Source organism: Anomaloglossus baeobatrachus, chromosome 3 (genome assembly GCF_048569485.1).
Source record: "Anomaloglossus baeobatrachus isolate aAnoBae1 chromosome 3, aAnoBae1.hap1, whole genome shotgun sequence".
NCBI classification, from domain to species: Eukaryota; Metazoa; Chordata; class Amphibia; order Anura; family Aromobatidae; genus Anomaloglossus; species Anomaloglossus baeobatrachus.
The window spans coordinates 445,246,104-445,268,959 of NC_134355.1; the positions used below are offsets into that span (position 1 = coordinate 445,246,104).

At 43.6% G+C, this 22,856-nt stretch overlaps 1 protein-coding gene across 1 annotated transcript in view; it reads left to right on the forward strand.

Moving 5' to 3' along the window:
* LOC142296626 (lipoma-preferred partner homolog) overlaps positions 1-22,856 on the forward strand; it is a 426,991-nt gene that overhangs the window by 119,608 nt on the left and 284,527 nt on the right. Inside the window, exon 3 of the mRNA XM_075340461.1 lies at positions 14,968-15,012. The gene's annotated coding sequence lies outside the window, so the exon portion shown is untranslated. The remainder of the gene's footprint in view (positions 1-14,967; positions 15,013-22,856) is intronic.

The following is a 22,856-nucleotide window of genomic DNA, read 5'->3' on the forward strand; positions in this document are numbered from 1 at the left end:
TAGTGTAAGTGCATCCAGCGATCTCTGGTTTCCAGCTCTGGTCCTCTTCTCGCTCACTATTCTGATTTTGTCTCTCACTGGGATTTATGAATGAGACAGAAGTTATATTTACAGTGTAAGTCTATAGGGCCTTGTTCTGATACTCCATAGACTTCTCTGTATATGTGACTACTGGCTCATGTGGAGCATAGCGTAAGCTGGCAAGTTGGAATAGAAGAGGACCGGAGCTGGGAATCGGGGAAGACTGTGATCGGTAGGTGTAGTGACACACGTATATTACATTACACACACTTATACACATGTAGGTAAAAGAAAATATATTGGGAGTGTTTCTTTAAAGCAGCAAATTGTTTGCTTCAACGAATAAGAGAAAAATGCATCGGAAAACATTTAGTAATGGTTAAAGCATGTGAGTTCTGCACACTCGCTGGTTATATCCCATAAAAGGTGCTTCTGACGAAACCATATCTGCTGCCCATGGATCCCCGCCAGGCAGCGTTTAGCTGATTAGTGCTGTGCGCAGCAGATGACCATTGAATGTCCCCTTCGTTCTGTGAGCCGGCCTGTACACAGGAGCTGACGCTTTCATCTGCTGCTCCACTGATTCTCTACTGTTCCATGGAGACAAAGGCTTGTTATTGTGTGTAATCATGAGGGACAGTTCTCTGTCTGCGGATGGACGGCTGCACACTGTATCAGCTGTATATGTGCTGTTACCGAGGACCTCCTGAAAATTAAGTCTCCATACTATGATTTGCTAAGTTCCTTGGACTTCTATAATGTGTTGTACTTGTATTATTCCACACCTCGAAAAGTCTGTGTAATACATGTGTGTATATAGTTCTTAGTAAAAATGCATATTTGGTGTCCATATCCAATATAATGCCATATAAAGGGACACAATGGCACAGGTAACCCTGTCATTTGCCGAGATTTCAGCCTTTTGATTTGTGAACTGTAGGATCACAGAGCACACATGTTACAGATGTCCATACAATGGCTGCTGATGGAGGAGCATGTGACCAGACCTGTCCATACAATGGCTGCTGGTGGAGGAGTATGTGACCAGTCCTGTCCATACAATGGCTGCTGATGGAGGAGCACGTGACCAGACCTGTCCATACAATGGCTGCTGGTGGAGGAGCATGTGACCAGACCTGTCCATACAATGGCTGCTGGTGGAGGAATATGTGACCAGACCTGTCCATACAATGGCTGCTGGTGGAGAAGCACGTGACCAGACCTGTCCATACAATGGCTGCTGCTGGAGGCGCATGTGACCAGACCTGTCCATACAATGGCTGCTGGTGGGGGAGCACGTGACCAGACCTGTCCATACAATGGCTGCTGGTGGGGGAGCACGTGACCAGACCTGTCCATACAATGGCTGCTGGTGGTGGAGCACGTGACCAGACCTGTCTATACAATGGCTGGTGGTGGAGGAGCATGTGACCAGACCTGTCCATACAATGGCTGCTGGTGGAGGAGCACGTGACCAGACCTGTCTATACAATGGCTGCTGGTGGAGGAGCATGTGACCAGACCTGTCCATACAATGGCTGCTGGTGGAGGAGCATGTGACCAGACCTGTCCATACAATGGCTGCTGGTGGAGAAGCACGTGACCAGACCTGTCCATACAATGGCTGCTGGTGGAGGAGCATGTGACCAGACCTGTCCATACAATGGCTGCTGGTGGAGGAGCACGTGACCAGACCTGTCTATACAATGGCTGCTGGTGGAGGAGTATGTGACCAGACCTGTCCATACAATGGCTGCTGGTGGAGAAGCACGTGACCAGACCTGTCCATACAATAGCTGTTGGTGGAGGAGCATGTGACCAGACCTGTCCATACAATGGCTGCTGGTGGAGGAGCACGTGACCAGACCTGTCCATACAATGGCTGCTGGTGGAGGAGCACGTGACCAGACCTGTCCATACAATGGCTGCTGGTGGAGGAGCACGTGACCAGACCTGTCTATACAATGGCTGCTGGTGGAGGAGCACGTGACCAGACCTGTCCATACAATGGCTGCTGGTGGAGGAGTATGTGACAAGACCTGTCCATACAATGGCTGCTGGTGGAAGAGCACGTGATCAGACCTGTCCATACAATGGCTGCTGGTGGAGGAGCACGTGACCAGACCTGTCCATACAATGGCTGCTGGTGGAGGAGCACGTGACCAGACCTGTCCATACAATGGCTGCTGGTGGAGGAGCATGTGACCAGACCTGTCCATACAATGGCTGCTGGTGGAGGAGCACGTGACCAGACCTGTCTATACAATGGCTGCTGGTGGAGGAGTATGTGACCAGACCTGTCCATACAATGGCTGCTGGTGGAGAAGCACGTGACCAGACCTGTCCATACAATAGCTGTTGGTGGAGGAGCATGTGACCAGACCTGTCCATACAATGGCTGCTGGTGGAGGAGCACGTGACCAGACCTGTCCATACAATGGCTGCTGGTGGAGGAGCACGTGACCAGACCTGTCCATACAATGGCTGCTGGTGGAAGAGCACGTGATCAGACCTGTCCATACAATGGCTGCTGGTGGAGGAGCACGTGACCAGACCTGTCCATACAATGGCTGCTGGTGGAGGAGCACGTGACCAGACCTGTCCATACAATGGCTGATGGTGGAGGAGCATGAGACCAGAGCTGTCCATACAATGGCTGCTGGTGGAGGAGCACGTGACCAGACCTGTCCATACAATGGCTGATGGTGGAGGAGCACGTGACCAGACCTGTCCATACAATGGCTGATGGTGGAGGAGCACGTGACCAGACCTGTCCATACAATGGCTGCTGGTGGAGGAGCACGTGACCAGACCTGTCCATACAATGGCTGCTGGTGGAGGAGCATGTGACCAGACCTGTCCATACAATGACTGCTGGTGGAGGAGCACGTGACCAGACCTGTCCATACAATGGCTGCTGGTGGAGGAGCACGTGACCAGACCTGTCCATACAATGGCTGCTGGTGGAGGAGTATGTGACCAGACCTGTCCATACAATGGCTGCTGGTGGAGGAGTATGTGACCAGACCTGTCCATACAATGGCTGCTGGTGGAAGAGCACGTGATCAGACCTGTCCATACAATGGCTGCTGGTGGAGGAGCACGTGACCAGACCTGTCCATACAATGGCTGCTGGTGGAGGAGCATGAGACCAGAGCTGTCTTTACAATGGCTGCTGGTGGAGGAGCATGTGACCAGACCTGTCCATACAATGGCTGCTGGTGGAGGAGCATGAGACCAGAGCTGTCTTTACAATGGCTGCTGGTGGAGGAGCATGTGACCAGACCTGTCCATACAATGGCTGCTGGTGGAGGAGCATGTGACCAGACCTGTCCATACAATGGCTGCTGGTGGAGGAGCACGTGACCAGACCTGTCCATACAATGGCTGATGGTGGAGGAGCACGTGACCAGACCTGTCCATACAATGGCTGCTGGTGGAGGAGCATGTGACCAGACCTGTCCATACAATGGCTGCTGGTGGAGGAATATGTGACCAGACCTGTCCATACAATGGCTGCTGGTGGAGGAGCATGTGACCAGACCTGTCCATACAATGGCTGCTGGTGGAGGAGCACGTGACCAGACCTGTCCATACAATGGCTGCTGGTGGAGGAGCATGTGACCAGACCTGTCCATACAATGGCTGCTGGTGGAGGAGCACGTGACCAGACCTGTCCATACAATGGCTGCTGGTGGAGGAGCATGTGACCAGACCTGTCCATACAATGGCTGCTGGTGGAGGAGCACGTGACCAGACCTGTCCATACAATGGCTGCTGGTGGAAGAGCACGTGACCAGACCTGTCCATACAATGGCTGCTGGTGGAGGAGCACGTGACCAGACCTGTCCATACAATGGCTGCTGGTGGAGGAGCACATGGAGAAACTCCAGGGTTATGCACACTGAGCCGAAATCTTCCATCAGACTTGATGGCAATGGAGAGGTGAGTGAGCTCCTCCTGACAGTGCACATTCATTAGCACGCACACAGGGGTGTACTAACATGCTAATGGGGGCGACTGGCAAGGAGAACTAACGCCCAGAGGACTAGTCCCCTCGCTCATTAGCATGTGATATAAGATCTTTAGAAATACTTTTTCTAAAGATCTCTTTATCCATGCTAGTGTATACAGGGACAGTTAGGCCGGGATTAGCAGTATGCACCCAGAACTGCTCGTGGTACTAGGTGCATATTGCCCCTGACAGGTTTTCTTTAACAAGACACAGTGATTGAGCTCTTTCAATTCATCCTCCAGCCCTCGCTGTCAGACTGAGGTTATGTGCCCACGGGATCTTGCACCTACGGATATATCCGCAGGTACGGCCGCAGGTTTCCCGCAGCACCTCCCTGGAATCCGTAGCTATACATAGCTGTGGGATTCCAGCTGAATTGTTGCAGTAAACCTGCGGACTTTCATGCGATTTATCTGTGGACGTCCCGGCCTCTATCTCCATAGTGGAGGGCCGGGATTTCCGCAGGTAAATCTGCAGGAATAATTGACATGCAGTTATGTGCAGCTGCGGGACATCCACAACGTATTCCGCAGTCGCACATTCCGCAGCATGGATACAGACACTCCCCATGTCCCATAGGATAACATGGGGAGTGTCTGTACTCGCTGAAACCTGCGGATTTATCTAGGAAATCCAGATAAATCCGCAGGTTTTTCGCGGCAAAATCTGCAGGAGCAAGCTCGTGTGGGCACATAGCATAAGGCTGTGATCACGTGTGCGGCTGGTGTAAACCTTTGCCACAACTGCAGCAAAAACACTTTGATTTGCAAAATTTTTTTAGAAAACAATGCAAAAATTGTGGAATAGAATACACTGCAGTGGCCGAAATCTGTAAAAGGAGGCTAATAAGACAGTAATGTGAAACCGTGACACTTATGGGTCTGTGATGACCGTCAGCATGTCTGTCAGTAACCTCTGCTTATGCAAACAATGTCGTCCTAACATATCTTGGTGATTAAGAGGGTTGTCCATCATTTTGGTCTTTTTTTTTTCCTTTTTTTTTTTATTTCATTACTTTTGTAATTGGGTTTCATAAAAAATCTTGTAATATTTCCTTCTATAGCTCTTGTAATTCACGGTCTATTGCTGGCTGCAGAATGGGTTAACTGGGAATCCTTCAGCGAGCTAACCCTGCTGGTCTAGGGGGAGGGATCGTAACTTTTTCTAGGCCTTTGTTGAGCTCTTCTGATTTATGGCCACAACAAAGTTGACTGCAGGGAAACTAGGAACCTGTAAAGGCAAAATGGTGCAAAATTTGTAATGAATCCCAATTGCACAAAATTGATTTTTTTTTATCCCCCAAATGCTTTTAAGAAGAAGCCATGGAGTCCGTTCCCCGAGTTACCTGGTGTGTAATCTTTCGCTGTGCCGGGGGACATGCTCCCTACAGCAGAAAGTGGTTTTGCCTTCTTCACAGTTCTTCACAGTCGTTGTTGGAGGGCGAGCCGCACAGGACTGTCACACGGTTGTTATTTTGAGAAACAGCAGAGCCAAGCGCTGGCTACAGTTCAGAGTAGATGGGAAAAACATTTACATATTATGTAATAATTATGTAACCCTACGTATCGCTGTGTTTCCTGAGACTCCATTATAGAGCTGTGCTGTCATTTGTTCACGGCTTTATTCCATGTACAGTCCCGATCCTGAAATGTAATTCCATTATGTGATGATACGGCACGCTGCCAGGGCACAACTGCACTATAATGTGGAATTTCACCAGACGAGAAGTAGCAGATCATTGATCAGTACAGTCCTCGAATAATACATAGACAACCCATCATCAGGATTGTATACCCCAAACTAACGGCATGTATGTGAAGGGGCTTTATGCTGAGTAAGTCCTTACCTTTGCTATACATTGTATGGTAATGGGATGGAAGTGCAGTGGGCGGGCGCTGCACCTACAGACTCCTGCCTCCTCTGACTGAGGGGTCACTAAATATGAGTGACCTAGAGATAGGACGCTGGTAGGAAGTGAGGAGTATGGAGGCAGGAGTCTGTAGGTGCAGCGCCCGCCCACTGCCCTTATATCCCATTACCATACCATGTCGGCTATACATTTCACTCGTGTGGTTAGTCTTATCTATCTTTATTTTACATTATTATAATTGTTTGGGGTCCATTTTTCTAAAAGTGGAGACCCTCTTTAAAGTTTAGTCTTGTCCTCTGTGATGTAGCTTCGCTGCGTTCTGCCGTTATCCACTCCGTTCCCTGTCTCTATTAGGCTACTTTCACACTTGCGTTGGACGGGATCCGTAGCATTGCATTGTGTGACGCATGCAACGGATGCGTTGCATATAGTGGCACAACGCATGCTACAGATCGTACAAAATAACGCAGTCCGTTGTAGTTTTTTTTCCTTGACTTTACACATCTGAGCATGCGCAGTTGTGTAAAGTCAGGTGCGTTAACGGAATCCGTCAAATGACGCAATCTAACGGAATCCGCCACCATAGGCGTCCATTATAAAAACAACGGACGCCTAACGGATTCCTGCAGATTGCGTTTTTTTGACACTCCGCCAAGCGCAGAAAAACTTTACATGCTGCGTTCCATCCGCCCGACGCAGCGTCAAAATAACGACGCTGCGTCCAGCGGATGCAACGCAGACACTTGGGTTACAGTGCGTCGTCCATACAAGTCTATGGAGAATAGCGCAGTGCGTTAACGGACTGCGCTATTCTCCATAGTGACGGAATGCGCTGAACGCAAGTGTGAAACCGTTATTCTGTGATATTCTCTGTATAGTGTGTACATTATACCGTTATTCTGGGATATTCTCTGTATAGTGTGTACATTATACGTTATTCTATGATATTCTCTGTATAGTGTGTACATTATACCGTTATTCTGGGATATTCTCTGTATAGTGTGTACATTATACGTTATTCTATGATATTCTCTGTATAGTGTGTACATTATACCGTTATTCTATGATATTCTCTGTATAGTGTGTACATTATACCGTTATTCTGTGATATTCTCTGTATAGTGTGTACATTATACGTTATTCTATGATATTCTCTGTATAGTGTGTACATTATACGTTATTCTATGATATTCTCTGTATAGTGTGTACATTATACCGTTATTCTATGATATTCTCTGTATAGTGTGTACATTATACCGTTATTCTATGATATTTTCTGTATAGTGTGTACATTATACCGTTATTCTATGATATTCTCTGTATAGTGTGTACATTATACCTTTGTTCTGATATTCTCTGTATAGTGTGTACATTATACCTTTGTTCTGATATTCTGTGTATAGTGTGTACATTATACCGTTATTCTGTGATATTCTCTGTATAGTGTGTACATTATACCGTTATTCTGTGATATTCTCTGTATAGTGTGTACATTATACGTTATTCTATGATATTCTCTGTATAGTGTGTACATTATACCGTTATTCTGTGATATTCTCTGTATAGTGTGTACATTATACCGTTATTCTGTGATATTCTCTGTATAGTGTGTACATTATACCGTTATTCTATGATATTCTCTGTATAGTGTGTACATTATACCGTTATTCTGTGATATTCTCTGTATAGTGTGTACATTATACGTTATTCTAGGATACTCTCTGTATAGTGTGTACATTATACCGTTATTCTGTGATATTCTCTGTATAGTGTGTACATTATACCGTTATTCTGGGATATTCTCTGTATAGTGTGTACATTATACGTTATTCTATGATATTCTCTGTATAGTGTGTACATTATACGTTATTCTATGATATTCTCTGTATAGTGTGTACATTATACCGTTATTCTATATTCTCTGTATAGTGTGTACATTATACCGTTATTCTAGGATATTCTCTGTATAGTGTGTACATTATACTGTTATTCTGTGATATTCTCTGTATAGTGTGTACATTATACCGTTATTCTGTGATATTCTCTGTATAGTGTGTACATTATACGTTATTCTATGATACTCTCTGTATAGTGTGTACATTATACCGTTATTCTATGATATTCTCTGTATAGTGTGTACATTATACCGTTATTCTGGGATATTCTCTGTATAGTGTGTACATTATACCGTTATTCTGGGATATTCTCTGTATAGTGTGTACATTATACAGTTATTCTATGATATTCTCTGTATAGTGTGTACATTATACCGTTATTCTATGATATTCTCTGTATAGTGTGTACATTATACGTTATTCTATGATATTCTCTGTATAGTGTGTACATTATACCGTTATTCTATGATATTCTGTGTATAGTGTGTACATTATACCGTTATTCTGTGATATTCTCTGTATAGTGTGTACATTATACCGTTATTCTGTGATATTCTCTGTATAGTGTGTACATTATACCGTTATTCTGGGATATTCTCTGTATAGTGTGTACATTATACGTTATTCTATGATATTCTCTGTATAGTGTGTACATTATACCGTTATTTTATATTCTCTGTATAGTGTGTACATTATACCGTTATTCTAGGATATTCTCTGTATAGTGTGTACATTATACCGTTATTCTGGGATATTCTCTGTATAGTGTGTACATTATACGTTATTCTATGATATTCTCTGTATAGTGTGTACATTATACGTTATTCTATGATATTCTCTGTATAGTGTGTACATTATACCGTTATTCTATATTCTCTGTATAGTGTGTACATTATACCGTTATTCTAGGATATTCTCTGTATAGTGTGTACATTATACCGTTATTCTGTGATATTCTCTGTATAGTGTGTACATTATACGTTATTCTATGATATTCTCTGTATAGTGTGTACATTATACCGTTATTCTATATTCTCTGTATAGTGTGTACATTATACCGTTATTCTAGGATATTCTCTGTATAGTGTGTACATTATACCGTTATTCTAGGATATTCTCTGTATAGTGTGTACATTATACCGTTATTCTAGGATATTCTCTGTATAGTGTGTACATTATACTGTTATTGTGTGATATTCTCTGTATAGTGTGTACATTATACCGTTATTCTAGGATATTCTCTGTATAGTGTGTACATTATACCGTTGTTCTATGATATTCTCTGTATAGTGTGTACATTATACCGTTATTCTGGGATATTCTCTGTATAGTGTGTACATTATACCGTTATTCTGGGATATTCTCTGTATAGTGTGTACATTATACGTTATTCTATGATATTCTCTGTATAGTGTGTACATTATACGTTATTCTATGATATTCTCTGTATAGTGTGTACATTATACCGTTATTCTATATTCTCTGTATAGTGTGTACATTATACCGTTATTCTAGGATATTCTCTGTATAGTGTGTACATTATACCGTTATTCTGTGATATTCTCTGTATAGTGTGTACATTATACGTTATTCTATGATATTCTCTGTATAGTGTGTACATTATACCGTTATTCTATATTCTCTGTATAGTGTGTACATTATACCGTTATTCTAGGATATTCTCTGTATAGTGTGTACATTATACCGTTATTCTGGGATATTCTCTGTATAGTGTGTACATTATACGTTATTCTATGATATTCTCTGTATAGTGTGTACATTATACGTTATTCTATGATATTCTCTGTATAGTGTGTACATTATACCGTTATTCTATATTCTCTGTATAGTGTGTACATTATACCGTTATTCTAGGATATTCTCTGTATAGTGTGTACATTATACCGTTATTCTGTGATATTCTCTGTATAGTGTGTACATTATACGTTATTCTATGATATTCTCTGTATAGTGTGTACATTATACCGTTATTCTATATTCTCTGTATAGTGTGTACATTATACCGTTATTCTAGGATATTCTCTGTATAGTGTGTACATTATACCGTTATTCTAGGATATTCTCTGTATAGTGTGTACATTATACCGTTATTCTAGGATATTCTCTGTATAGTGTGTACATTATACTGTTATTGTGTGATATTCTCTGTATAGTGTGTACATTATACCGTTATTCTAGGATATTCTCTGTATAGTGTGTACATTATACCGTTGTTCTATGATATTCTCTGTATAGTGTGTACATTATACCGTTATTCTGGGATATTCTCTGTATAGTGTGTACATTATACCGTTATTCTGGGATATTCTCTGTATAGTGTGTACATTATACCGTTATTCTGGGATATTCTCTGTATATATACAGATGTGTATATATATAATGTAGTGTGTACATTATACCTTTGTTCTGATATTCAATGTATAGTGTGTACATTATACCGTTATTCTAGGATATTCTCTGTATAGTGTGTACATTATACCGTTATTCTAGGATATTCTCTGTATAGTGTGTACATTATACCGTTATTCTAGGATATTCTCTGTATAGTGTGTACATTATACCGTTATTCTAGGATATTCTCTGTATAGTGTGTACATTATACGTTATTCTATGATATTCTCTGTATAGTGTGTACATTATACGTTATTCTATGATATTCTCTGTATAGTGTGTACATTATACCGTTATTCTATATTCTCTGTATAGTGTGTACAGTATACCGTTATTCTAGGATATTCTCTGTATAGTGTGTACATTATACCGTTATACTATATTCTCTGTATAGTGTGTACATTATACTGTTATTGTGGGATATTCTCTGTATAGTGTGTACATTATACTGTTATTGTGGGATATTCTCCGTATAGTGTGTACATTATACTGTTGTTGTGGGATATTCTCTGTATAGTGTGTACATTATACCTTTGTTATTCTGTGAGATGCTCTGTACAGATCCTTCTGATATATGGGTCATGATCATGAGAGTACCGTAATACTGGCAATTCCTATGCTATTACAATATATTAGCTTCCTTTTCCTTTCTATGGCACGTGTCTTGTCATCTTACTCTGTCTCCATTGTAGACTAAACAGGCAAGCAAGCAAAGATTGAAGAGCATAGTGGATAAGTGGTTGGCACTGGCCTTTGCAGCGCAGGCAATCTTTGACCCTTAAAAGGGACTGTCGGCAGCTTTTTGCTATGTAAATTGAAGACCTCAGGAGAATGGGGCTGAGACACAGATTTCAGTTCTCATTTATTAAGCTGTGTGCTGTTGTCTAAATAAAATGATGGTGTTATCAGTAAGACGCTATCATTGCTATGACTAGCTGCTTCCTGCCAGCTTGTCTGACCATACCCCCTTCACTGATAAGCAGCTCACCATTAATATACAATGTAAACAGAGAGCTGTATTGTGTGCTGGGTTAGCTTTCTGAGCTCTGCTACATGCTGTATCTGAGAACGCTGATTGTATCACAATTCCCTGCTCCCAGTAAACTAAGTGGTATATCGTTGGGATCAGAGTCTCTGTTCTTGCATTATACTGCTGTCGGATGAGGTAGCACAAACCTGATGACAGATTCCCTTCTACTGATATTATCTTGATGGCCAGGATTAGGGGTACGTCTCACATAGCGAGATCGCTGCTGAGTCACGGTGTTTGTGACGCAGCAGTGACCTCATTAGCGATCTCGCTGTGTGTGACACTGAGCAGCGATCTGGCCCCTGCTGTGAGATCGCAGCTCGTTACACACAGTGCTGCTTCATTTTTTGGACGTTGCTCTCTCGCTGTGAATCACACATCGCTGTTTGACAGCGAGAGAGCAATGATCTGATTGGGCAGGGAGCCGGCTTCTGGCAGCCTGCGGTAAGCTGTAACCAAGGTAAATATCGGGTAAACAAGCGAAGTGCTTTGCTTGGTTACCCGATGTTTACCTTGGTTACTAGCGTTCGCCGTTGCCAGTGCCGGCTCCCTGCACACGTATCCGGAGTACACATTGGGTAAATAAGCAAAGCGGTTTGTTTATTAACCCTATGTGTACTCTGGCTACGAGTACAGGGAGCCAGCGCCAAGCTTTGTGCTCTGGTAACCAAGGTAAATATCGGGTAACCAAGCGCTTGGTTACCCGAAATTTACCTTAGTTACCAAGCGCAGCATCGCTTCCACGCGTCGCTGGGGGCTGGTCACTGGTCGCTGGTGAATCTGCCTGATTGACAGCTCACCAGCGACCACGTAGCGACGCACCAGCGATCCTGACCAGGTCAGATCGCTGTAGCGTCGCTAAAGTGTGACGGTACCCTTAGATTCTAAAAATCCCTGTGATGTTGCTGACACACCGGTACAGTTTCCTTTTCTTCCTAATAGGTGATGGGTGCGCGATTATTGGCAGCCATATATAGCCATATACAGCTCCTGAATGCTATAGTGCACATGACGGAGTATTTTGCACACATTTCCCTTTAGACGGTATTATAGACTTTTTCTTGTTCTGCCGAGACTCCAGCCAGTGATGCAAATAGTTATTTTAAGCTAGCAATTTTCTTTCACAAACTGCAGCGTTATTTGCGTATTTGTGTTCCATTTTGTTTTGTACTTTTTGTATTTTTTTTTTTAATAGCCTCCAGTATCCATGACGACCGGACCTTTCACACAGCATTTCTGTGACTCCTCGCGAAATGCTGACAATTAAATATACAGTACTTTAAAGAGATCCATCAATCTTTGTTGTCATGCCAACCAGCTTATATTTAGAAATGTAACAAGTACATGGAGTTCAATTGCTCTTGTACTCCAACATAGATCTGCAGCTATAATTGAATTTTTTTTTTATTGAAGATCAAAATCCTATCTGAGCAGCACTTGTTTTCCGAATATTGTCTCCTGTTAGGACAGCTTTTTATTAAAGCAGATTGTACTTTATGTGCAATTCCCTTCTTTTCTTCATTATGACGGCTCTTCCAATTTAGTGGAAGCTATTAATTGCGGTGTCATTTGTTTGTAATTGTGTGTCATTGTTAGTACATGTTTTTTGTGTAATCCGGGTTTTAAAAGATCAGAATGTTACCCTCTGTTATAGTACGTGGGGTGGAGGATGAAGATGAAACTGTGCATGTGTTGTCAGTCAATATTCCTTAAATTGGCCTTACACATTAGGTGGCTGTCGGGAGATTGTTCTGTCCACCTACATCTCAGCCAACTCTCCCGTAAACAGCAGCCAAGTGCTCCTGTGTTCTCTATGTGAAAGCCGATGACGACTGACCTGTTGTCAGGCCTTCTCTCTGGGAATCCAATATGTAGGATCAACTTCTCTCCCAACCATCAGTCAGACAGTGCCCTGTGCATGTTAGACCGTCGGCTGAACTTGTCGATATCGGATGGATTTGGCCAACATTAGTTCAATGTCTATGGGGGCCTTTACTCGTTTAGTATCGCCTAAGATTTGAGGGTGCCCACCCTTGTGGGGCCGTGGATTCTACACTTAATATAGAATATATTATTATATTAATAATAGAATATGTTAGCAGATTTTTGATATGTAATCTGAAGATAGCCAGAGATAAGGGCTGAGACAAAAATTTCAACTGTGTTAACTATTAGGCTGTGCTGTTGTTTGCTTAGGGTGTGTGCCCATGATCAGTGTTTGCAGCGTTTTGGATGCAGCATTTTTTCGCTGCATCCAAAACGCTGCCTTGTACAGTACAAGCACAGTAGATGGGATTTCTAGAAATCCCATGCCCATTGTGCATGTACGGCCCGCAGTAAAAACTGACTTGTGGTGCGGCTTTCCGAGCTGCAAGCATGTCAATTCTTTGCTGCGAAGTTGCAAGCATTCTCCGTAGGGAGAACACAAGTGAGAGACCGCATCGCTCCGAACTCTGATCGTGGGTACAAGCAGCTGCGGTCTCCTGCAAAAGAGACTTGCGGGTCCTGCTCGTGGACACTTACCCTTACAATGAAGGTTTTATCAGAAGAATATCATTGTCCGAACTACTAGTCACCCTTTTGCAAGACCCATCATGCCTCCTCCTCTAGTAAGCACCTCACTGTCAATAGACTATGTACCCCAAGAGCTTTGGTGTGGGCGGGGTTAGCTTTCTCAGCTTGCTACATCTAAGAACCGTGTGTCACAGCTGCTGCACCCAGCAGTCTAAGGGATACATTGTTGGTTTCAGAATCTCTTTGCCTACATAATGCTGCTCTCAGATGAGGAAGCAAAAATCTACTGACAAATTCCCTTTAATGAACAAAATTATTAGGACGCGCCTTTTCAATATTTAAGTTTTTCATTTCAGTCCCATTACCACAAGTGTATAAAATCAACCCTCTCACCATAGACTGCTTTACCAATGTGTGAGACCATGGCTCGTTCTAAAGGCATCACCGCATTTGACAAGTAAAATTTCTTCCCTCCTAAATATTAGTGGAATGGATTTGAGTCCACCGCAAAGTGAAGACCCCATATATTTATAGAGTGGGATCTCCAATTGCTCAGGCGCTTAGTGTATGTCACCAACGAGCCGCAGACTCGAAGCCTGTGGAGGGTTGAATCTCGGCAACTTCATGGCTGAGCCGTTAGATGCAACCCATCGAGTGCGAGCAGTGGAGAGTCGCGCTGCTGTCGGATGGACGCGCCTGCTGAATGCCCGGAGAGCGTTACCCGCCAGAATTGTGCCGACTGTAAATACCGCTATGCTATTTGTGCTGGTTTACTTTTTATTTGTATTTTTTGTCACTGTCTTGACCTGGTTGTTAACCTTTGGTTGCTCTTTGGTGGCCCATTTTATCCAGCCTTATCTGCATCATTATGAACTATTAAAATACCCTATATCAGACTTCTGATTGTTTTCCATGGTGCTTACATTCAGTGAGCAATTTGTAAAACAAAGCAGGATATTCTCTTATCTTGTGCCACAAACATGGGCATGGGAAATTAGACATTAGAAGTAGTTGCTTACTATTTGTCCTAAAAGCAAACTCTGCTCCAAACATGACAGCTATTCGGGTTCATACTCTAATATCCAGTGCGGCATAGTGGAGAGGACGGCTACATTCATAGTGGGTTACATTCATACTAATGGTCGCATAGGATAAGTGGTGGTCATTCTGTACACCGTTTGTAACAACACTTTTTTTTTTTTTTCCCCAGATTCTTGCAGATTTTGCATTGTTTGACTAAGGAGATCAGGAAGAGGTAAGAAAGTCCATTTTCTCTTTCTTCTTATGAAACCAGTTGTTTGGCAATAATTGTGTATTTCTCTAGTAACCTAAGGCTTGCATATCAATGTGGACCGTCACTTGCAGGATCATCTCCACACACATTTGCTTTCCTCACAACAAGAACTGTCTTTGTAAAATCAAGAAATTAGGAAATGAATGTGACAACTTGTTTCTAACCCATTGAGAGAAATCTAAACTCACTTTTTTTTTTTTTCACTGCTGGAGTGCCACTTTAAGGCCTAAGACACACGGAGCGAGTGCGATAGAACATCGCTTTCCAATTGTCCAATATTACTCTATTGGGCAGCACCCATGAGCGATTATTTTCTCAGCCCTAATCGCACCGAGAAAACAATCACAGCATGCTGCGGGTGGAATGCGATCCTTGTGTCTCTTGCACCCATTCAAGTCTGTGCGGCAAGAGAAACATCGCACTGCACTCGCATCACTCCAGTGTATTTACGAGTGCAGGGCGAGAATGGCAATAGCCGGCTATGGAGGAGATAAATCTCTCCCTCCCCTCCTCAGCACCGGCCCGCCCCCCGCAGCTGTGGTCTGATCGCATGATCAGACCTCAGTCGCAATGACACTCGCATGACACTCTGCTCCCGCTGAGCTGCCATTGTGAGCCGAGTGTCACGCGAGGATCGCAGTAATCCCCATGTGGCCTCAGCCTAAATCAAGTCCCCTGCCCCCAATCTTCTGCACACTCTCTGGCAGCTTCATCCTTTTTTTTGGAGCCGCTCTGGTCCCATGGTGCCATCTTGCACCTGTAAATTCTAACTGCCTGGAAGTCGGAAATTACATCACAAGAAGTGATGAGCGAGTGCTAACTATTCAAGTTCAGATTATTCACAATGAATCCCAAAGCACTATTCTGGAATTCGTCACCAATAACAAACCTAATACAAGTCAATGGGGAATCCGAGCATTGTTCTTGAAAATTTACTGGAAGAATGCTTGGGTTTCCCATTGACTTGTATTAGGTTTGTTATTCGTGACAAATACTGAAATCGTACTTTGGGATTCGTTGCGAAAAATCCGAACCCGAATAGTTAGTATTCGCTCATCACTAGTCACAAGCTCTGAATGCAACTATATGAGAGCAAAAACAAGGCTCTCATAGAGTTGTGTTGACTTGTGACCTCCGGCGCTCTCCATGAAACACTGGGGCTGCCAATAGGTTACAAATTGCTAGAGACCGACAGAAGCAGAAACAGATGAAGATGGCGGCAGGTGTGTATAGGGCAGGGGTTAGGGGACATACATTTAAAGCACCGCTACAGCAGAGGAATAAAAAAACCCCACTATTGTGGTGTGTTAAATGGCTTGTCCAGCAGCGGGGTAGTATCCGCAGCGGGGTACTGCACATATGCCCCTAGTATTTGAAAGAATATGGATTGATCTGCAGGTGAGTCTATTCTCTGGAATGGAATGAGCTGATTATCAGTATACAGTCAGGAAGGCTGAGCTACAACAGTATAGCTGTGTGACGCTAGCCTTATCATCATCATCATCATCATCATCTGTGATATTTCCTTCCCCACCCTGTGGGTGATACAGTCCATGCAATTGCATCATCTATTTATGGAACATGTAAAGCCATGTAATCCTCAGGACTTCACCATGTGATCCCATGTCTGATCTAAAAAGTCATATTCAACGTAGCCCATGTATTGTCTGATTAACAAACCGCTAATACCAGCGGAAGTATGGGGGCCACTGACAGAATGGAGAGGAAACAAAGCAGTGAGACGTCACCTGTAAGCTGCACTCCACGTCTGCAGGCCTAATACCTGCACGAGTCTACAACTGCATTTCTTCATCACATTCAAATGGGATTTACCTGTGTGATTTATCAATTTTTCCTCCCCATAATCTGTAATTACGTTAAATAGATGGCGAGACCTCTCTGAAATTTGCAGTGCCGTTTTCACATGGACCGCTGATTCATGTAGTAGAAATTCCAATAGATACCGTGAGTAACGCCTTGATGCAGACTATAACAATGCATTTGATTGCTGTTCTCGGACTTTGGGGTTCTGCTCTTTTCTTAAAACGTTATGATTCTTTGCTCATCCATTTGCAAACTGTAGGAAGTTCAGCAGTCACTAAAGCAGGGCCTTTTTCAGTATGAAATCTTGATTTTATTGAGCTGGAGTTGGGCAATCCTTCTGAGGACCTGATGACTGGACATGCTGAAGTGGCCGATTTCGGATGAAGTGGTGCTGCCGTAGTTATTGTTTACTGTGCAAAACGTTTAGGCTGGTTAGGGACAAAAATAGCTTGTTTTTATCAATTATCCAAATTGCAAAGTAAATGGACAAAAGAGAAGTCTCAATCACATCAATATTTGGCGTGACCACACTTTGCCTTCAAAACAGAATCCATGCATCAGTTCTTCTAGTTACACCTCTACACTGGTTTTGAAGGATCTCGGCAGGAGATTGTTGCAAGCATCTTGAAGAACTAAGCACAGATCTTCTGTGGATGTATGTAGACTTGTGCCAATCCTTCTGTCTGTTCACACGGACGCTATGATGTTGAGAACAAGCTCATCACTTCCAGGACAAGATTGTTCTTCTTTAAAGGGAATCTGTTACCCCCCTTTGACCGTTTTAAGCTCTTACTGTGGGCATACAGGTAATAGGATGTTGAAAGTAGTCTTACCAGTATGTCTCATAGTAGAAGCTTTGTTCCAGAAATATAACTTTAGATCGCCATATGCAAATTAGCCTACCGGGTGGTTGGTTCTCGGGAAGAAATCCCTGCCTCCGTGCTTCATGATCTTTCTGTCACCCGCTCTCAGAATCACAGTCACAGCTGGCAAATCCCGCGCGTGTGATAACAGAAATGGAGCTGACTCAGTGGCGCATGCGCAGTAGATTCATTAGGGGGTGAATTAACTTAGGCAGAAGAAAAGTACTGCCCACACGCGGGATTTGGGAGCTGTGACTGTAACGCTGAGAGGAGGTGACATGAAGGATAATCAAGCAGGGAGGCAGGTATTTCTTCCCGAGAACCAACCGCCCAGTAGCCGAAGCACAACGCCCAGTTGCCAAATGCAAATTAGCCTATCTAAAGTTATATTTCTGGAACAAAGCATCTATTATGAGGCATACAGGTAAGACTACTTTCAACATCCTATGACCTATATGCACATAATAAGAGCTTAGAATGGTCAAAGGGGGTGACAGATTCCCTTTAAACTGCCTTCATGAATGGCCATCAAGAGCTAACCTTGGCCGAGACTCCCTATATGATCAAACTTGGGCCTGCGATTGTGAGGGCTTACGATCTCTGTCATGGGGTCTGCTGGCAGTTTTTGAGCCTCTATTTGCTAAATTCTTTTATCCAGTAAAGCTAAGTGTACAGGCGACACAATTGTTATAAGGCTCACCCCACACGAAGCAGAGCCACGTGATGACGTGACCTGTTTTACCCTGCTACGTCTTGTATGACCTGATTTTTCGGGAGATCTTTTCCATTCATCATACATGTGTTTTATTAGCTCAGCTGTGAAAAGCCTTCTGTGTAATCTGCTCCAGTCTGGTTAAGCCAGCCGTCATGAATGGTCGTAATGTTACATAATGTTACTTGAAGCTGCGGTGTGTTCAGGACTGAAGCCTGCACTGTGACCACATTTTTTTTTTCCTCTCGCCTTTTTTGGAAGGGTGTGTAGCTTGTGTCACTGAAGATGTCCTAATAAAATGTCTGTTTTCTCCTCACCCCCCCCCACCCCCGCCCCATATATTTTCCAGTTTAGCACAGGAGCACTGTGAAAAATAAGACTAGATGGTAATCCGGGTTATAAAATAGTTTGGCAATCTTTCCTGGCCGAGCCTGCATTTGGCAGCAGAAGAACCTCAGATCTGGCACTTTGCACAAGTATGTGTTTGTCAAATGCAAAATGTGAAAAAATAAACAATTGGATGATTTCGGTGTCCCTTTGGCAGGGATCCTCGGCTGACTGTGGATTTTGCCATATTTAGCTCTACAAATTGATGTTTTGAGTTATTTTGCCCACCAGTTTTCTGTCTCCTCTTATAAAGGCGACTTTGTGTTCCTTCACAGTTCATCATCCCGGTTCAGCCTTTGTACACAAGCCACAGTGGAACCGAAAACGTGGTCAAACAATCACAAGATGCTTAGCAGGCTTTTTAAGAGGTCTTATTTAGGAAGTTTCCCCCCGTCTCGTACCATGAGCTGTGAGATGCTTTTCATATCCGTATTACTAGTGGCTAGGAATAGAATGGTTTCCAAATAACATTGGGCACTGAATTACTTTTATGCCCTTACAGCCGTGTTCTGTAGATTCTCAGAAATAAAGGTATTGGGTCAATGACTGCTACGAGTCAGTCGTTGTCTTCGCTTCTATATTAGAGGTGATCTAGCTTTAGGTTATTTTTTAATGTCATGTAGTAGTAATAAAATGTTCTGGTTACATAGAACCTGTTAATGGTTTTACCATGTTACTCTGGCCACATCATGGAGTCATGGCTTCAGAGATGCATAAGGCTAGGTTTACATTTCCGTTGTTTTGCATCAGTCACAATCCGTCACCTTGAGGAGTTACGGTATCCTGCAAAATATTTTGCAGGAATCCAGTTTTTCCCCATAGTCACTAAAATTTTTTTTTAGCATAGACAAACAGGGAAAGAAACCATATTGTATTTTCATCCTAGTGGATAAAGTCACAGTCCCCAATGATCGGATATCTAGAATATACTCCAAGATGAACAGTAGAATTCGTGTACAAACACGTGTAGGAGACTCATTCAAGTTTATAAAATATTAAATTTTTATTCAACATCAAAAACGATAAAATTCATTTTCCATAAGATGTAATTATAATATGAGGTAAGGTGGATTCAAACACACCTATCCACCAATAAACCACCCAAAATGGCCCATCAGCATCTCAAAAACAGTATATATCTAGCCAGTGCAAAAAGCAATAAGGAACACCATGTAGTTGCACAATCAGATTATAAACAGCAATGTTTGGACTTAAGGCCCCGTCACACTAAGCAACATCGCTAGCAACATCGCTGCTAACGAACAACTTTTGTGACGTTGCTAGCGATGTTGCTGTGTGTGACATCCAGCAACAACCTGGCCCCTGCTGTGAGGTCGTTGGTTGTTGCTGAATGTCCTGGGCCATTTTTTAGTTGTTGCTGTCCCGCTGTGAAGCACAGATCGCTGTGTGTGACAGCGAGACAGCAACAACTAAATGTGCAGGCAGCAGGAGCCGGCTTCTGAGGAGGCTGGTAACCAATGTAAACATCGGGTAACCAAGAAGCCCTGTCCTTGGTTACCCGATATTTACCTTTGTTACCAGCCTCCGCCGCTCTCACTGTCAGTGCCGGCTCCTGCTCTGTGCACATTTAGCTGCAGCACACATCGGTTAATTAACCCGATGTGTGCTGTAGCTAGGAGAGCAGGGAGCCAGCGCTAAGCATTGTGCGCTGCTCCCTGCTCTGTGCACATTTAGCTGCAGCACACATCGGGTAATTAACCCGATGTGTGCTGTAACTAGGAGAGCAGGGAGCCAGCGCTCAGTGTGCGGTGCTCCCTGCTCTCTGCACGTGTAGCTGCGTGCGCTGGTAACCAAGGTAAATATCGGGTTGGTTACCCGATATTTACCTTAGTTACCAAGCGCAGCATCTTCCACGCGGCGCTGGGAGCTGGTCACTGGTTGCTGGTGAGCTCACCAGCAACTCGTGTAGCCATGCTCCAGCGATCCCTGCCAGGTCAGGTTGCTGGTGGGATCGCTGGAGCGTCGCAGTGTGACATCTCACCAGCAACCTCCTAGCAACTTACCAGCAATCCCTATCGTTGTTGGGATCGCTGGTAAGTTGCTTAGTGTGACGGTACCTTTAGGCTCTCTGCTGTGACACCATGGGTAAGTCCAAACATTGCTGTTTATAATCTGATTGTGCAACTACATGGTGTTCCTTATTGCTTTTTGCACTGGCTAGATATATACTGTTTTTGAGATGCTGATGGGCCATTTTGGGTGGTTTATTGGTGGATAGGTGTGTTTTGAATCCACCTTACCTCATATTATAATTACATCTTATGGAAAATGAATTTTATCGTTTTTGATGTTGAATAAAAATTTAATATTTTATAAACTTGAATGAGTCTCCTACACGTGTTTTTACACAAATTCTACTTTTCCCCATAGTCTTCTATTAGTGACGGATTGCGACTGATGATGCTGCGTTGCATCCGCTGCATCGCGGTCAGTCGTTTTGTAACTGACCGCCGGGCGGGAGCAACGCAGCCTGTAACGTTTTTTGAGCAGCGCAATCCGTAGGATTTTGCTGCGCATGGTCTCTCTGGCTCCCTGCACACGTAACCAGGATACACATCGGGTAACCAAGCAATGCTCTTTGGTTAGTTACCCGATATTTACAGTGGTTACGTGTGCAGGGAGCCAGCGCTTAGCGGTGTACGCTGGTATCCAAGATAAATATCGGGTAACCAAATAAAAAGTGCTTTGCTTTTACCCGATATTTACCCTGGATACGTGTGCAAGGAGGCCGACACTTCCCCACTCGGCTCCGGCCCCCCGCACTCCGCATGTCTACACTCAAATACACTCTCGTACACTCTCGTACACTCTCGTACACACACACACACTCTCACTCACTTGTCCCCAGCCCTGCAGTCCCCGCGGCACTGACGTCCTCAGCGCCACTGCCTTGCTCGGCTCCACCCCCCTCGCGCTCCGCCCCCCGCACACAGCAGAGTCCGACAATGATTTCTGTTTTTTGTCATCCGTTGTACAACGCATCAGTCACATGCGTCAAGCAACGCATGTGACTGATGCAAAACAACGGAAATGTGAACCTAGCCTAAAATGGAGTTTTTATTCTTTTTTTCCTCTTCTCGGCACAATATTAGCTGATAAGCCCAAGAGGGCCTTTAGCAGAGATTTTGTTTTTGGGGGTGTGACGCCACCGTTTTGATTGAGCAACGTCCTGTAGGGGAAAAAGTTAACATGTTAAGATAGGTGAAAGGTCCACTTTAAAGACTTTTGGTTAGGCGTTAAAGGGGTATTACAGCCTAAATAAGTTATCACTTATCCATTGGATCTGTGTGGATCCATCTAGAACCCCCACCAAACCACAAAACGGAGCACTTGTTTCTCTGATAGTTACTAGACCATGGACTGGTGTCTTCAGTGTCGCAGACTTGAATTGAGGAACAGGTCACTCCTGTACCCTGCCGCACCATTCACTTATTCATGCTGCAGTGTTGTGGCCACTGAAAAGAAATACGGGATAACTGGGTCCTATGCTGATCTTAAAGCTACTACCTTGCTGTTTTAAAGGTGGCAAGCTATTTAGGCTGGAATACCCCTTTATAGGGAACTTGTCATCTGATTCTTGCTCCCCAATCTACAAGCCGCATGATTTGGACACTAGACTAGCTGCATTATTGCAGCCATGTATTGAATTATTTACACTAAAACTTATTTAGAAAAGCCGGACTTTGACTATTAGTCTGCTGACTAGACAGACATCTGTCCTCACTGTTTCTGTAGACTGACAGATCTCTCCTTAGGGGTGTGTGTAGGGAGAGATTGGTCAGTCAATGGAATCGGGGCTGGTTTAGTCATTGGAGACCAAGTGTTTGGCCATCTTTTTAAAGCATATGTTCTTTGAAAGACCTCCGCTTTAAAACTACATGGCTGCATACAGTAGAGCAAAGTATACATGGTGGTAATAATGCAGCCAGGGTCTACTTCATGCTGTTAACCCTTTTTAAAGGCGTTTTTCCACTCTATATAAGGTGTATTTGGGGTTC